We start from the raw sequence: 18557 nt of genomic DNA on the forward strand, positions 1-18557 counted from the left end.
ATGAGAATAAAGCAATAGATGCAATGTCTACAATAGCATCTCTCTTGCAAAATAAGGAGAATCAATAGCATTACGAATTTATCATGGAAGATATCTTAACCCCTACCATCCAATCCCAACATACCTATCGAATTTGCCATATATCAGGAACCATTCAATCCTTATATGGTCAAACCTACCAATATTTGAAAGATCATATCCTTCTTCTTGAATTATCTCATAATTAGAGAAGAAACTTTATCCATTAGTCCTCTTGCTGTACTATTATTGCTGATATCCTATATAGGCATGGTCTAGATAGTACGTTGTTGAGATGTCTTGAAAAAGATGAATCTGAGAGAGTTCTTAATGACATTCATGTGGGTATTTGTGGTACACACTCTAGTGGTTTAACATTGGCTAAGAAACTTATTCATCTGGGTTACTTTTGGCCTACTATGGAAATAGATTCATTCACATATGCTAGAAAATGCAAACAATGTCAGATCCATGGAAATCTCATTCATGCGCTAGCACAAGAGTTATATCCTATGACAGGATCATGGCCATTTTCACAATGGGGCCTTGATTTGGTAGGAAAGATCAATCCCTCATCTTCTGGTAGACATAAGTTCATTCTGATTGCTATTGAATATTTTACTAAGTGGATTGAAGCAGTGCCTTTAACAATAGTGATAGGGAAACAAATATCATCATTCATTTTGAATTACATAATCTGTCGTTATGGAGTTCCTATGACCATTATCACTGATAATGGAAGACCATTCAAAATTCAAGATGTGAAAGAGCTATGTGAATAGTTTCATATCCAACATAGGTTCTCTACTCCATACTATCCACAAGGTAATGGTCAAGCTGAGGCATCAAACAAAACTATCTTGAAAATCTTGAAGAAAACAGTCAATGAAGCTGGAAAAGATTGGCACATTCAGCTAAATCTTGCTCTTTGGGCATACCGAACTAGCGTTCGCACTCCAACAGGGGAAACTCCATATTGTTTGGTCTATGGATCAGAAGCTATATTACCTATAGAATTATAGATACCTTCTCTATGAGTATCCTTGCATGGTCTTATACCAGAAGAAGAACAATGAGTCTCTCGACTCCAGGAACTAGAACTGATTTAGGAACGCCGCCAAAATGCAACAAAACATTTGAAAGTATACCAACAAAGAATGGAAAGAAGCTATAACCACAGAGTCAAGCCACATATTTTCTAGATTGGAGATATCGTTCTAAGGGAGAATCCAAGAAATCAGCAAGACAGGGAAAAGAAGGGAAAATTTGAACCAAATTGGCTAGGACCTTTTGTCATAGTGGCAACATATCGATCAGGAGCATACAAGTTATCTACCCCTGAAGGTGATTGGTTTGATGAACCTATCAATTCTATCCATCTCAATAAAATCTATGCTTGAGATATAAAGTCTTGAAAAAAAATCAACAAAAAGCATATAAAAGTCCTGAAAAAAAATCAACAAAAAGCATATAAAATCCAAAAAAAAAAATGCAATAAATTTAGATGGTGAAAACCTGGTAAACAGGCACTATCTAAGAAGTAGGTTCCTCCATCTATGAGATCGCTTTGTGCACCTATCCACTCCATCCTATCGCATCTATCACTTCCATCATATCTTAGTTTATTCATTCTGTCTTTCGCATTCATTTGCTCTGAACAATTTAACAAGAAATATGCAGCTTACCAACAGTGATCAATCTTTGACATACTTGTCATAGTCACTGTCTTAGATTTTATCAAAATCAATCAATCTGCATTTGTATCCCGCCATAGTTTGGATCTTGATCAATTCATACATCCATAATAAATTTATGTTTCTGCTGGGGGCAAAATCCTAATTCCTTTTGCTAAGGTGATCTTTTGAATCTTTGAAAATCTCAAAACATTTGAAAAACTTAGAAAAACCAAAAAACACCTAGGGTTTTGAAACAGATAATGAGCAATAAAGCAACAAATCAGTCAAGGCATTTCATCAACAAACTAAATCATGAAACTCAAAAACCAAAGAATCGATCAACAAGTAATAAAGGATTATCAAAGATTATTATATCAGTTAATGATCATAAGAACATGTGAATGACATACAAGATTCATTGTTTATATCTTGATTTTATTGTTAATCATGTAATCTATGCAACTCAAAGATGTCCATGACTAGAGAAGCTATGATGGGGCATGATTTTTGTTTTTTGATTGTTGTTTGTGGTTTATCTCTTACTATGGTATGTACTTGTCTAAGGATATGATCAACCAAAGATCAAGGAGGATGTTCCAAGTCATGCATGAAAGGGGATAATCCTTGTCTCTTCTGCAAGCAACACTTAGGTCAACTTGATCCATTATATCAAGTTGCTTGTATTAACTTACTATATCAAAATCCATGTAAGGAATACTCAGGTCATCTTGAATCATTATGTCAAGTTTCTTGTATTTCCTTACAACATTTAAAGCTCAATGATGAAATCAAGCACTGTTACAAGATCACATATGAAGAATGGCAGTACAATTGTTAGTTAGCTCATTATTCAGTTGCATTATAAGCATTTCATTTCATTAACAAATCAACGATCATAAATAAAGATTGAGTATACTTGGACAAACAAAAACAATTTGCATTTAATCATTATAGGTGCATTCATTTTAGAATCATTTTAATCATCATCCATTTTCATTTAGTCGCATTTCAAAAATTGCATTAGTTTGCATTCAAATAAGTGCATTGCATTAATCATGTAGTATCATTATAGTTTGCATTATCATTCCATTAACAATCATTTAGTTGCATCTTTGCACTTAGATTCATAATCATTATAAACATTATATTTAAAAATCAAAAACATTTCATATAGATCATTTGCATCATCATAAAATAAACCACATCAATCATTCATTTGCATTTTCATCATTACATTTTTTCACCATTTATATATCATTTCAGTTAGTAATCATTTTCATTTACATCCAAAATCATCAAAATCAAAAAATGAAGAAGAAAGAACATTTATCATTGCATTATCATATATAGATCATTATCCATCTAATCATTACATCCATATAATCCATGCATATAGATCATCATCAAATAAGAGAGAAACATGCATATATAGATCATCATCCATCTAATCACTACATCCATATAATCCATGCATATAGATCATCATCAAATAAGAGAGTAACATGCATATAAATCATCATCATCATATAGAATCCATGTCTACATATAGATCATCATAAAAAAATAAGAGTCCAAGTATACAATGATATCAAATAAATAATACAAGTGCCTCAAATCAAGTCATGGCTGTCATGTACCACTACCACCTAACTTTGTCCATCTCTGTGGCTGTGGGTGAGAAGATCCTCCATATGTCTGTCTCCCATGATCACCACTCCTCTAAGGAGGTCCCATGACCCCACCACTGCTAGTATCCATCAACATGGTGGTATGATAATTACATTCTCTCTGGCTCTCTACAACTACCTCATCATATCGTCGTTGCTAGTGGGAAGTCTCCTTCCCGGCCTGAACTAATTCTCTAATAGTGTCACCCGAGAGAGTACCTGATCCAACTTGCTGAATGTGATCAAGAAGGCCCTGAGTATCTTGTTGTCTCCTAAAAAATCTATCCCTCTCAGTCATAAGAGTCTGCACCTATGCTCGAAGCTGATCAATCTGTGCTCTCAGACTATCAATGGTATCCTGCTCTAGCACATCATTCTCTGGTGCATCCTGCTCTAGGATATCATACACTGGTGAATCCTCCTCTGGCAAATCCTATAGTGGTGCATGAACCCCAATCCTCTCCTCACCAAAACCTTGTCCAACTACTGGAATCTTAGTCCGAGTAACTCTTTGAACCCGTCATCCAATCAGGGGAACATGATCCTCAAGATCCTCATCATCTCCACCATGCACTGCAATAACCCTAGGGTCTGGCTGAATCTGTCCAAAATCAATGCCTCTCCCACAACCCCCATCCAGTCCAGTCACCCTGCTTCCTCCTATCAAGGGAAACCCTCTCAGTGATCTCATACCTGCCCTGCCATGCTCTCTCCCAATCCATCCAACATCTCTCCCACCCATAGGACGTTCTCTCATAATCCTGCCAACCAATCCAAACGGTCCTCCATGAACTCTTAGTCGACCTCCCCTCTGTCCAGGTCTCCTACCACCACCACCTCCATCCCCACCCTCATCTCCACCTCCCCCAGCCTCATGAGAAGCTCTGAGCTCTCATCTCCATCTCTGTCTCCTAGAAACTGGATCATCTGAGTCATCATCCTCATCTCCTGAGCTGGGAGGAGGATCTGCTAGATCAGTAATACGAGGAAATGGATGAGCTAATATGTACTAAGCATAATCTGCAGTAACCCCAGGATCAAGAATGTGCAATCTCATATCATAAGCCACTGTTGGAGTAGCAAGAAACTCTACACGAGCAATCTCAAATGAAAAAGAAGGTCCCCAATCTCGCCTATCTCTGTACCGCTAAGCATATATCATCACACCAGTAGGCATAGGCTGGATGATACCAAACTGTCTCAAAATGTGACCAATCAACTATCGCTCAACAATGTAAGGTGTTCGACCAATGAGATCTCTACTCTGCATGATAAATGGTAATGTATGTACATCATCCATCCATGGCTCACAATCAAGATATGGTCTCCAAGTAATGTTATCCAATGAATCAAGCACCCAACGCCAATACTCCATCTTACCTGACTTATGCTGAGTAAGGATACCTGCATAGAAATATACATATGGCTACCTCTCTCTACGAACTCTGTGATGGATAGGCCACATAATAGAAATGTGCTCCCAACACCAGATCTGCAATAAAGTGCATCCTATAGACAAACTCACTCTCATCATACACTACCTGATGAAGATCATGATATAAATGTGCCAGCATGCAAACACCCCAAGCATATCGAGTACAATGCTACATCATACTCAGGAGAATCTCACCCTATCCAACCAAAAAACCTCGTGATCACCTATCAGGACATATAAATCCTCCAATCAGACCAGCAAGAATAACGAGAAGAGCCTCGTAATACATCACCATATCAACCCATCAGATCTCTCCTCTACCAATGCTATTATCAGCAAACATGACTCTGCAAGCCTCTATACCAACACGATCCTGAAAATCATACTGCACTAGCTCGCCAGTCACTAGGATGTGCAGAATCCTATAGACATCTGCAAGAGTCACACTAATCTCACCCGTAGGCAAGTGGAAAGTGTTATGCTCGTTGTGCCATCTCTCGGCTAACACCGTCAACAATCCTCTATTATGCGTAATCTCAGGCATATACAATAAATGACGTAAACCACAAGAATCTATATGTCTAATCTCAACCTGTGTCAACTCAGGCACTAAATGACGTACTGCTGGTAATTTCTACCAACACTACAGAACATCAAGTTTCTCCTATTTATCAAGAGAAACAAATCAAAATGAATCAAATCGCTATCTATCTATCAAATCTATCTATCTCTTAATCAATCTATCTATCAAATCAAATTGAAGCAACTTACACTATCAAATCATTTTAAAACCATATCAATCATGGGTTTTTATCAATCACTAAGTTCACTCAAAACTCTACTAAGCTCTTACATCAGAAACTAAATCGGTTTCTTAGAGCTACTCAAAATGAATCAAATCGCTATCTATCTATCTATCTATCTATCTATCTGTCTGTCTATCTATTTATCTATCTATCTATCTATCTATCTATTGATCGATCAATCAAATCAATCAAGCTAATCAAGATAATCAAGATAATATATCAATCTATCAAATCAATCAATCAAATCAATCAAGCTAATCGATCAATCAATCAAACAAATCGATCAATCAAATCAAACAATCTATCAAATCAATCAATCAAGCAACCAAACCAATCAGGCTAATCAATCAATCCAACAATCAAGGCTATCTATCAATATATCAATCATGTAATCGCTCAATCAAGTCCCTATTTCATCATCAATGTGTATCAAACACATTAAATCTAATCATCAAAGTGATTTTTAGCCTTTGCACTTATTAACAAAACATCAAATTTGAGCAAAAGCGCTATCCTATTGAGTATTTGTGCTAAACTATAGAAAATGCGCTAAATCTAAAGACATTTGCGCTAAACTAGTGCATATGCACTATTCTTTTGAATAAATGCGCTAAATCTACAAGCATATGCGCAAACCCATGCAAAAGTCCTACCTTATTAAGCAAAAGCGCTAACAAACGAAACATTTGCACTATCCTATGCAAAAGCGATAACATCCTATGCATATGTGCTAACAAAAAGACCATTTGTGCTAAAACATGCACATGCGCTAAACCTAATTACATATGCGTTAAAACAAATTACAAAAGCGCTAACCTAATGCCAAAAAAAAAAATTAAAAAATTAAAAAACGCACCTAAAAACATGAAAATTTGCACAAAAAGTTGAAAACAAAGCTTGGGATAAGATACATAGCGGATGCCCATGCTTGACAGGTCATTGATATCGCCGAACACGCTCAAAACGATGGTTCTCCACGGGAATCACCATTTCGCCACCTCAGCAAGAATATTTTCTCCACAAGTTGACAAGGATAACAATAAAATTAAAATTAGCCTTGGTTAATTTTATATTTACTATTTGAAGAGTAATTAATTAATGGGGCAATTTAATTTGTTTTTTATAAATAAATTTAATTGACTAAATTTTTTATCAAATATCATGAGATCAATCGTTCAAACTAGAGTTTTCAACAAATTCATGATCAATCTCCTGATGGGGCACACAATCAAGATTTTCATCTTCATCAAGCGCATTATCGAGACTTGATTTAATCTTTGAAACAATGTTGTCTCGACATGATTTCAAAGAGGGGCAAAATGTATCCACATAAAAATGGCTATGAGCAATTAAATAAATATTTTATATTTATTTAATAATTATTCTTCTATTAAATAGTTAATTTGAAAAGATTATTTTATTTAATTCATTTTTCGTGTCTTTCTATTAATTAATATTTTATTAATTAATTCATCTATCCTATTCCTCTAACCAAGTTAATTAAATATCTAATATTTAATGGTTATTTTCCTATCCTATAGTCTCAAATATTAAATGATTTCCTAAATTATTTAATCCCTTTTCCAACTCACCTTCCATCTTCACTTCATCTTCCCTTTGCCAACTCATCCAACATGTGGCTAAGGAAATTAATATTTCTTAAATATTAATTCATAAGTTATCTCCAACTTCCAAAATTAATGAATATTCTGTACACATACATATTTCATAATCATTTCCTATATTCTCTTCAACACCCCCTACATCTTAGGAAGGACTTGAGTCCACTTTTCCTATCATGCCTACATTTTCTCCAACCATCCCTAGATTCTCTCAGTCAGCAACCCAGTCAAGGTGAGATGAGTGACACTTGTCTTCTCCTTCCCCCTTTCTCTCAACCTTCACCTTTGCTCACAACCATTCAAATCTGCACATCTAATCAGGACCGTTGATCTGAGCCACATCATCTAATCCTCTCAGGGTCTATAAAATCAAGATCTTTAGTTGAGAGAGAGTTAGTCTTCAAAATTAATCATATGCATCCGTGATTTTTTGAAGCAAATAGCAAATAACAAATAGCATTTTAGCATAATCATTTTAGCATAATCATGTAGTATTGCATATCATAGTATCAGTTAGCTACAAGTTATCAGTCCATTCTTCATATGCCATCTTGGAAGCCATCAGTGCATTGTCTGAGAGAACACCATCTGCAACTAGGAACAGTGGAGTTAGGACACAATGAGACATAAATCATGAAGGTAATATTAATGTTTTTATTTCATATATATTTCATGTGGTTCCATTGGTTGAGTTTGGATTTCTAGTAGTATTTCCATTTGTATTTTGTGAAACTAACTTATTGCAAATAGCATTTTGAGGATGAAATTCAAGTCGACACAGTGAGATATCCACATTTTCTCAAATCGAAAAGGAAAACAACGTTTGCTCTTAAGAGACTCAACAACAAAAGAAATAGGATAATTATCCGAGCCAATTCTGTTGATAACAAATAAATAACATCTATGTGAAGGGATCCAATCATGAGTGATAAGGGCTCTATCAAGCCTTACCTAAATGAGGTCTCCTCCATCCCTTCGATTAGAGCAAGGTTAGGAAGCTCCAGTAAGATCAATATCAATCAAAGAATTGGCATTGATGAAGTCCATCAAGTTAGTCCTTCTATCTAGTTGGGCTTGAGTTCCTCTAGATTTGTCAATTCCTTGCAATGGGGTGTTGAAATTTCCCATCAACAGCCAACTATCCTAAGAAAAAAACCTTCTTTTCTGCTGGATTTTGTCCCAAAATTTACTCCTAGCAGCTTTGGAATTAGGGGCGTAAATGTTAGTAACCACCCATTCCTTTCCTTCAGTGATACTTTTTACTTTCATTGATATAATATTACCATCTTCATCAATCAAATCTCCAAAAATAGTTTTCTTGTTCCAGAATATAGCCACCCCACCTGATGCCCCATTCGAGCTGTTACCACAAACTCCTTGTTTAAAGAATTTTAAATTTTCAACTTTTTCCTTACTCATTTTGGTTTCCTGAACTAGGATGATATCCGACTTATGATCTCTAATAAGATTTCATAACACATCTTGTTTATGGAGACCATTTAGGCCTCAAATGTTCCAGGAGATTACCTTCATTTGGAAACCTGGGAGCAGGATTCCTGAATAGTTCACTGCCTTCCATCAGTAAAAACAAAAGAGTTATTAAATAAACAAGAAAACTAATATTTCAAGTTCATGGACCAAATTTAGTACAAATTAATTGAAAAATAGAAAAAATAATCAAATAATTTAAAAAATAACATATTTGGAATCTACACAGTGTAATCTAAAATGGGTTTTAATTTTGTTAAAAAGTTCTATGATAATGGGCATCAAACATATGCTAGAAGTCAGTATTTCACTATGTCATTGATACAACCTTGTACTTGTATCTTCAAGGCTAAGGGTTGGGCATTCCATATCTTTCTTGACTTGAAACCCAATGCACATAGTAGGTCTTATTTTCAAAATTTGAGAAATGGGGCCCCGTTTTAGTAAATGTTCTATTTTTTTACAATTAATTTACATAATGGGGCCTCATTCTTAGAATGAAAACCTAATATTTAAAACACGGGTCCCCGTTTACAAATTTACAAAATGGGGCCCCATTACAAAAATAGTCATTACTGTTATAAAAAAGGACAAAATACAATGATTACACATCTTTATATTGGGATTCATAATGACAAAGAAGAATTACAGCTTTTGGGTTATTCTGAGCTTATTTTTTGTCTTTTGTTTGATTTCATTTGAAAGGAAGTAAAAAATATTGAGAATTTTGAAGTTGAATTATACATTTCTTGTTTTGAAGAAAAATTGAAAAAGTTGTTGTTAGGATAATCAGTGAATAACTAAGGGGGGGAGGGGGGTGGGGGGTGAATGAGTTGTTAACAGATTATATCAATTAATCCACTTAATAAACTTTAACTAGATTAAGTATCGGTAAAGTAGAAACAAATAATGGTAAGGAATAAAACTTAACAATGAAACAAATAATCAACACAATGCAACCATACCACATAACACCATGATTTATACATGGAAAATTTGGAAAGAGAAAAACCACGGTGGGAAGCCTACCCACAGTCATATGATACTTTTTTAGAAAGTATGTGATACAATGAGGGGCCCACACATGCAGGAATGCACACTGCCTAGAGCACACCGCTCATTACAAAAGAGTCACTGACTATAGAGAGGTTGTAACCACCTCAAGATAAATGGACAATAATCCAGAGTAATGAACTGGCAGAGAAAACATCTACCATGCCTGATTACAGTCCCAATTAAGTTCAATACCGGAGGCCTTTAACCTCTTCTTTAATCCCAATTCAATCACCTATGATCGACCAAATCTCTTTCGCATATGATATTGCATTTCAAGACCATGACACTTATTCCTCATGATCTACAATGAGATCTTACATCATTTTATAACAACCCTAAGGCCTAAACCAATTAGGTCGGTCAACTAAAAGATATTATAATAAGATCATTACATTAATCCATATTACAATGATATGCCATGTCGGCTTAAGACCAAAACAATAATAACCAATCCATAGAACATCCTGAAACATCCCGGTAACGTGTAGAGTACACATTAACATAATACCGGTCCATAACCTAGATAGGTACCAGACCTATTATGGGTCCACCATGCCAAAGTGATGTCTTCAAGCAGTTGAAGTATGATCAAAGAACATATTCAGCATCCTGAAATCCATACCAACACTACTTATGCATCCTGTCAAGATTTGTCAGTGAAAGCTCTGTCGGTTAAACCTTAAACCAATGCTGGTAAGGGTTTACAAGAGTGTATGATAGCATCTGATTACCAAGTCAATACCAACTGACCAAAACATGCTCCAGGAACATGTAACACATAAAATCAAACATACTCTATTGATCCAAGCATGCCAAAAGTGTCCAACAGATAGTCTCTTCTTCCGGTAAAACTAGATCTTCTACCGGTAACCAAAACCTGTCTGCCGATAACCAAAACCTGTCTTTCAGTAACCAACCATAACAACTAGTTTTGACATCAATGATAAAACATCAATGCAACACATAATAATCCATCCATAATGACAATAATCTCTCCCTGTGGCATTGATGGCAACACTAGATGTGAAAAACATCTAAGAACCAAGAAATGTCAAACAAGTCTCCCCCTTTGAAAGACAACCAACAATATCCTGACTATCAATAACTCTCCCCTTGTGAATGAGATCTTTGTAAAGTTCTAAATTTATTTTTCACATCATTATCTTTCCCCCTTTGACATCAATGCCATAAATCTGACATAAATATCAAAGCAATAATGCAATTCCCTGAATCTCAAAGATGACTCCTCCTCCTAAGTAGTAGCACCACTCATCAGTGCCAAAATGAATAATATCTAGTAATGCATTCCAAACTGATGACAAACTACATCAATCAAGTCTCTGTCGAAGGGGCAGAAACCCCTAACACGTCTCTTAAATACTCAAATGATTCCTTAGACAATGATTTAGTGAATATGTCTGCAATTTGTTCTTTAGTGTTCACATAAACCAATTTGATTTCCTTTCCTTCTACCTTGTCTTTCAGAATGTTATACTTTATTGATATATGCTTAGTCTTAGAGTGAAATACCAGATTCTTAGACATGTCAATAGCTGCAGAGATATCACAGTAGATAACTATCGGTTCACAATAATTTACCTTGATATCCTTCAACATTTTCTTCATCCACAAGACGTAAGTGCAATTAGTTGCTACTGCAACATACTCAACTTCTGCAATAGATAAAGAAATGCATGACTATTTTTTGCTGATCCATGAAACTAGTTTCTTTCCAAGAAAGAAAGCTCCACCAGAAGTGCTCTTCCTATCATCAATATCTCCTGCCCAATCTGAGTCAGTATATGCACATAACGTGAAATCATCATTTCTAGAATACCATAAGCCGTATTTTGTTGTTCCTTGCAAATACCAGAATATCCTCTTTACTGCACATTCATGATTTTCTTTAGGATTACTTTGATATCTTGAAACATTGCTTACTACATTCATAATATCCGGTCTAGTCTGAGTTAAATATAGCAAGCCACCAATCATAGACTTATACCTTGTCGGATTTACTGGTGTAGCTGTATCTTTGATAGATAATTTCTCACTTGTCACAATAGGAGTACTTATTGGTTTGGAATTATCCATACCAGACTTATTCAACAATTCCCTCAGATACTTAGTTTGATAGATAAAAATGCCTTTGTCAGTTTCAGAAATCTACAAACCTAAGAAAAATCTCATATCACCAATCATGGACATTTCAAATTCATTCTTCATGTTGTTAGCAAATTCCATGCACAATTTATCTTCTCGTCCAAAAATGATATCGTCAACAAATAATTCAATAATCAAAATATCATCATTAGTGATCTTATAATATTAATTACTATCAGCACCGGCTTTAGTAAAACCAAGCTTCAAAATATATTTATCCAACCTTGCATACCAAGCTCTAGGAGCTTGTTTCAATCCATATAAAGCTTTCTTCAATATGCAAACCATATCTTTATCATCTATCAGTGAAAATCCATCAGGTTGCTCAATGTATTCTTCTTCTTCAAGTTCACCATTAAAAAATGCACATTTAACATCCATTTGATAAACCTTATAGTTCTTATAAGCTGCATAGGCAAGAAATATTCTAACAACTTCAATTCTGGCTATAGGTGCAAGTGTTTCACCATAATCAATTCCTTCCATTTGAGAATATTCTTTATAAACCAATCTAGCCTTGTTTCTTACAACTTGACCATCCTCATTTAGTTTATTCCTAAAGAACCATTTAGTTCCAATAACATTCTTATTTTTAGGCTGGGGAACTAAATTCCAAGTCTCATTCTTCTCTATTTGATCTAATTCATCTTCCATAGCCTTTAACCAATGTTTATCTTTACAAGCTTCAATAACAAATGCTAGTTCAATTTAAGAAATAAGACATATCTCTTCATTTGCCAGTCTTGTTCTTGTCATAACTCCCTTGTTCCTATCTCCAATGATTTGATCTTCAGAGTGATTTAACCTTACATACCTTGGTGTCTTCTGAACTTCAGGTTCATTGCTTTGATCATTAGTCATACTTGATTTTTCTGATTGTGCCAGTGTAGTTGTCTCAGCTTCCTGTACTGGTTGAGGCATTGTTGATTTAGTTATGATTATTTCCACTATCGGTTCCCTATCATATGATATAGATTGATTTCTGTACTACTCATCCACTTTCACATTAGCAGTCTCCACAATTTTCTGCAATCTTTTGTTATAACATCTATATGCTTTGCTTTGAATTGAATAACCAAGAAATACACCTTCATCACATCTAGGATCAAAATTTCCAATTGAATCATCTCTTTTGATATAGCATTTACTTCCAAAAATTCTGAAATATTTACTAGTAGGTGTACCTCCAAACCATAATTCATAAGGGGTCTTACCGGTTTCACCTTTGATGTGAACTTTATTGAATGTGTAGGCTGTTATACTCACTGCTTCTCTCCAATAGATGTGAGGTAATTTGGCTTCCATCATCATAGATCCTGTTGTATCCAAAATAGTTTTGTTCTTTCTTTCCACTATTTCATTTTGTTGAGGAGTCCGAGGTGTAGATACCTGTCTCCTAATTCCCTACGTCTCACAATAACTATTAAATTCATGAGAAGTGAACTCATCGCCTTGATCTGATCTTAGACATTTGATTTTCAATCTAGTTTCTATTTCAACCTTTTCTTTAAAGATCTTGAATTTCTCAAAGGCTTCATACTTATCCCTAAGAAAGTTCACCCACATCATCCTAGAATAGTCATCAATAATCAACATGAAATACCTATCACCTTGAAAGCTTCTAGTCCTTGCTGAACCACATAAGTCAGTGTGAATCAAATCAAGAACATCATTAGATTTATCTTGTATTCTCTTAAAACAAGTTCTAACTTGCTTTCCCAATTGACATTCCTTACATACCGGATTATGAGGCTTCATAATCTTAGGTATATCTCTAACTGCCTTAGTTGAACTAATCTTAACAATACAATCAAAATTAACATGACACAACCTCTTATGCCATAATCAACCCTCATCAATATGAGCAATCAAACATGTCTTATTACCAATGTTCAAGTGAAAGATATTGCCTCCAGTCTGAATACTAGTTGCAATCTCCAAACCAATCTTGTTAATGATTTTGCATTTTCTATCTTTAAACTGAAGTTGGAAACCCTTGTCCAACAATTGACCAACACTCAAAAGATTATGCTTTAAACCTTCTACATAATAGACATTATTAGTATTATGTTTGTCATCCAGAGAAATAATACCTCTACCTTTGATCATACATTCTTTGTCATCTCCAAATCTAACTTGACCACCACTGTATTCTTGCAGGGATAGAAATTTCCCTTTATCTCCAGTCATATGATGTGAGCATCCACTATCAATTACCCATTCATCCTTATCTTCAACTTTTGCTGCTAGGGCCTTTTCTTCATTCATGATAGCCGGTTCCAGTTCATCTTCCTTTAAAGAATAGAACACCCATTCCTTTCCATTGCCGGATCCACTAGCAAAGTCTTTTACCGATTCATCCCTTACTCCTTCCTCATCTGCTATGTAGCATTGTTTACTTTTCTTGAATCTATATCTATTCTGGTTAGGCTTAAATGATTTCTTAACTCTTTCCTCAAATCTTGCATTCCTTTCGGGACATCTAGATGCAAAATGACCAATCTTATTACATGCAAAACATTTAAAAGGTGCTTTTCCTTCATACTTACTTCCTATCGGTCCTTTTGGTACTCTTCTAACAAATAAGGCTTCAAGTTGCTCAAATTATTCATCTTCTTTCCTCATATCTTCCAATTCTTTTGCATATAAGGCTTTCCAATCACTTTTGTCAATAGATGATTATGCATGAAAAGAAGCTTCAGATTTTATAGCTCCAAAAGATCCAAATTCTTCAAACTCAAAAGCAGATAATTTCCCAATCAGAATGTCTCTGTTAACTGAAGTGTTTGTGATTGTTCTCAACTCATAATTGCAGTTGCCTTCATCTTGTAAGCCGGTAGAAGGGCTCTCAAGACTTTGGAAACCATTTCATCTTCACTCAAAGATCCTTCACAACATTGAATTCCCATAACAATCTCATTTACTCTTTCCATAAACACAAAAATTCTTTCATTATCTTCTATCTTCAAGTTTTCATATCTTACCAGGTAACCATCAAGTTTAGCAATTTTGACAGGAGGATCACCTTCATTCAAAGTTTGCAATTTATCCCACATAACCTTTGCAATGTCATCACTTACTCCTTCCTCATCTGCTATGTAGCATTGTTTACTTTTCTTGAATCTATATCTGTTTTGGTTAGGCTTAAATGATTTCTTAACTCTTTCCTCAAATCTTGCATTCCTTTCAGGACATCTAGATGCAAAATGACCAATCTTATTACATGCAAAACATTTAAAAGGTGCTTTTCCTTCATACTTACTTCCAGTCGGTCCTTTTGGTACTCTTCTAGCAAATAAGGCTTCAAGTTGCTCAAATTATTCATCTTCTTTCCTCATATCTTCCAATTCTTTTGCATATAAGGCTTTCCAATCACTTTTGTCGATAGATGATTATGCATGAAAAGAAGGTTCAAATTTTATAGCTCCAAAAGATCCAAATTCTTCAAGCTCAAAAGCAGATAATTTCCCAATCAGAATGTCTCTGTTAACTGAAGTGTTTGCGATTGTTCTCAACTCATAATTGCAGTTGCCTTCATCTTGTAAGCCGGTGGAAGGGCTCTCAAGACTTTGGAAACCATTTCATCTTCACTCAAAGATCCTTCACAACATTGAATTCCCATAACAATCTCATTTAATCTTTCCATAAACACAAAAATTCTTTCATTATCTTCTATCTTCAAGTTTTCATATCTTACCAGGTAACCATCAAGTTTAGCAATTTTGACAGTAGGATCACCTTCATTCAAAGTTTGCAATTTATCCCACATAACCTTTGCAATGTCATCACTTACTCCTTCCTCATCTTCTATGTAGCATTGTTTACTTTTCTTGAATCTATATCTATTTTGGTTAGGCTTAAATGATTTCTTAACTCTTTCCTCAAATCTTGCATTCCTTTCAGGACATCTAGATGCAAAATGACCAATCTTATTACATGCAAAACATTTAAAAGGTGCTTTTCCTTCATACTTACTTCCAGTCGGTCCTTTTGGTACTCTTCTAGCAAATAAGGCTTCAAGTTGCTCAAATTATTCATCTTCTTTCCTCATATCTTCCAATTCTTTTGCATATAAGGCTTTCCAATCACTTTTGTCGATAGATGATTATGCATGAAAAGAAGGTTCAAATTTTATAGCTCCAAAAGATCCAAATTCTTCAAGCTCAAAAGTAGATAATTTCCCAATTAGAATGTCTCTATTAATTGAAGTGTTTGCTATTGTTCTCAACTCATAATTGCAGTTACCTTCATCTTGTAAGCCGGTGGAAGGGCTCTCAAGACTTTGGAAACTATTTCATCTTCACTCAGAGATCCTCCACAACATTGAATTCCCATAACAATCTCATTTACTCTTTCTATAAACACAAAAATTCTTTCATTATCTTCTATCTTAAAGTTTTCATATCTTACCAGGTAACCATCAAGTTTAGCAATTTTGACAGTAGGATCACCTTCATTCAAAGTTTGCAATTTATCCCACATAACCTTTGCTAATGATTTATCAGTCAATCCCATGATTTGCTAATCAATAAGTGCACACAAGAGGGCTTCTCTAGCTCTGCAATCATTTTCAATATTCTTGTCCAGGTCTGCAAGAGCAAGATTGTCAGATGCCAGATCATAAGGTGTGTATCCATTCTCATTGATCTCCCAAATATCCTTGCCAAGACATCTAAGATGAGTCTCCATTCTAATTTTCCATATCCCATAATTTGTTCCATCAAGCTTAGGGATTTCTCTTCTAAAAATAGTTGTCGGTGGATTTGAAGTGTTAGCTGCCATAGGATCTACCTCAAGTGGTTAAGCTTCTACAAAAGAGGACCAAAGATTTGATACCAATTGTTAGGATAACCGGTGAAAAACTAAGAGGGGGGGGGGTGAATCAGTTGTTAATAGATTATATCAATTAATCCACTTAATAACATTTAACTAGATTAAGTACTGGTAAAGAAGAAATAGATACCGGTAAGCAATAAAACTTAAGAATGAAACAGATAATCAACATAATCGAACCATACCACATAACACCATGATTTGTGTGTGGAAAACCCAGAAAGGCAAAAACCACGGTGGGAAGCCTACCCATAGTCAAATGATACTTCTGCAGAAAGTATGTGATACAATGAGGGGCCTACACATGCAAGAAGGCACACTGCCTAGAGTGCACTGCTCATTACAAAAGAGTCTCATTGAATACAAAGAGGTTATAACCACCTCAAGATAAATGGACAACAATCCAAAGTAATGAACTGCCATAGATAGCATCTATGATTCATGATTACAGTCTCGGTTAAGCTCAATATCGGAGGCCTTTACCTCTTCCTTAATCCCAATTTGATCACCTGTGATCAACCAAATCTCTTTCGCATATGATATTGCATTTCAAGACCACGACACTTATTCCCCATGATCTACAATGAGATCTTACATCTTTTTATACCAGCCCTAAGGCCTAAACCAATTAGGTCGGCCACCTAAAAGATATTATAATAAGATCATTACATAAATCCATATTACAATGATATGTCATGTTAGCTTAAGAACAAAACAATAATCACCAATCCATAGAACATCTCGAAACATCCTGATAACGTGTAGAGTACACATTAACATAATACCAATCCTTGACCTAGATAGGTACCAGACCTATTCTAGGTCCACCATGCCAAAGTGACATCTTAAAGTAGTTGAAGAACGATCAAAGAACATCTTTAGCATCCTAAAATCCATACCAAAACTACTTATGCATCCTATCAAGATTCCTCAGTGAAAGCTCTGCCAGTTTAACCTTAAACCAATGTCGGTAAGGGTTTACAAGAGTGTATGACAGCATACAATTACCAAGTCAATACCAACTGACTAAAACATGCTCTAGGAACATGTAACACATAAAATCAAACATACTCTATTGATCCAAACATACCAGAAATGTCCAATAGATAGTCTCTTCTTTTGGTAACACTAGATCTTCTACTAGTAACCAAAACCTGTTTGTCGGTAACCAAAACTTGTTTGTCGGTAACCAACCATAACAGCTAGTGTTGACATCAATGACAAAACATCAATGCAACACATAATCAATTCATCCATAATGCCAATAGTTATCAATTGGAGATAAATAATTTACATTGGAGCTTCAAAGAGACTTATCATTTTTTGAAGCAAGAGGGCTTTGTAAAGATGGGATCAAAGAGATGTCAAAAGAGATAGAGGAAGGTCATGAAAATAGAGTAAATTCAAGCATAGAGAGAGGATGCAAAATGACAAAGAGATAAAAGATCAAATATACAACAATTGAAGAATACTAAAGCATCTAGTTCAGTGATTGTTGAAGGTGAAAACATTTAAAAGACCATGATGAATGCGATAAATGTAGATGATACAAATGTGAAAGAGGCCAATATGGAAGACAATATGATTATAGAACCAAATATGGATGTTCCCTTAGATGAAACTTTCATGGGAATAGAAAATGTTCATGTTGATGTGAATCTCGACATGTCTTTAAATCCACAAAACTACACTAAAATTCAAATTAAAGATTTGAAGTAAGTTGGATATTAATTTAATGATATTAATGTTACTCCTAAATAGAAAGAAATAAAATTTGATAATAATTCACCCCT

This window comes from Cryptomeria japonica, chromosome 11 (assembly GCF_030272615.1).
Source record: "Cryptomeria japonica chromosome 11, Sugi_1.0, whole genome shotgun sequence".
In the NCBI taxonomy this organism is placed as follows: domain Eukaryota; kingdom Viridiplantae; phylum Streptophyta; class Pinopsida; order Cupressales; family Cupressaceae; genus Cryptomeria; species Cryptomeria japonica.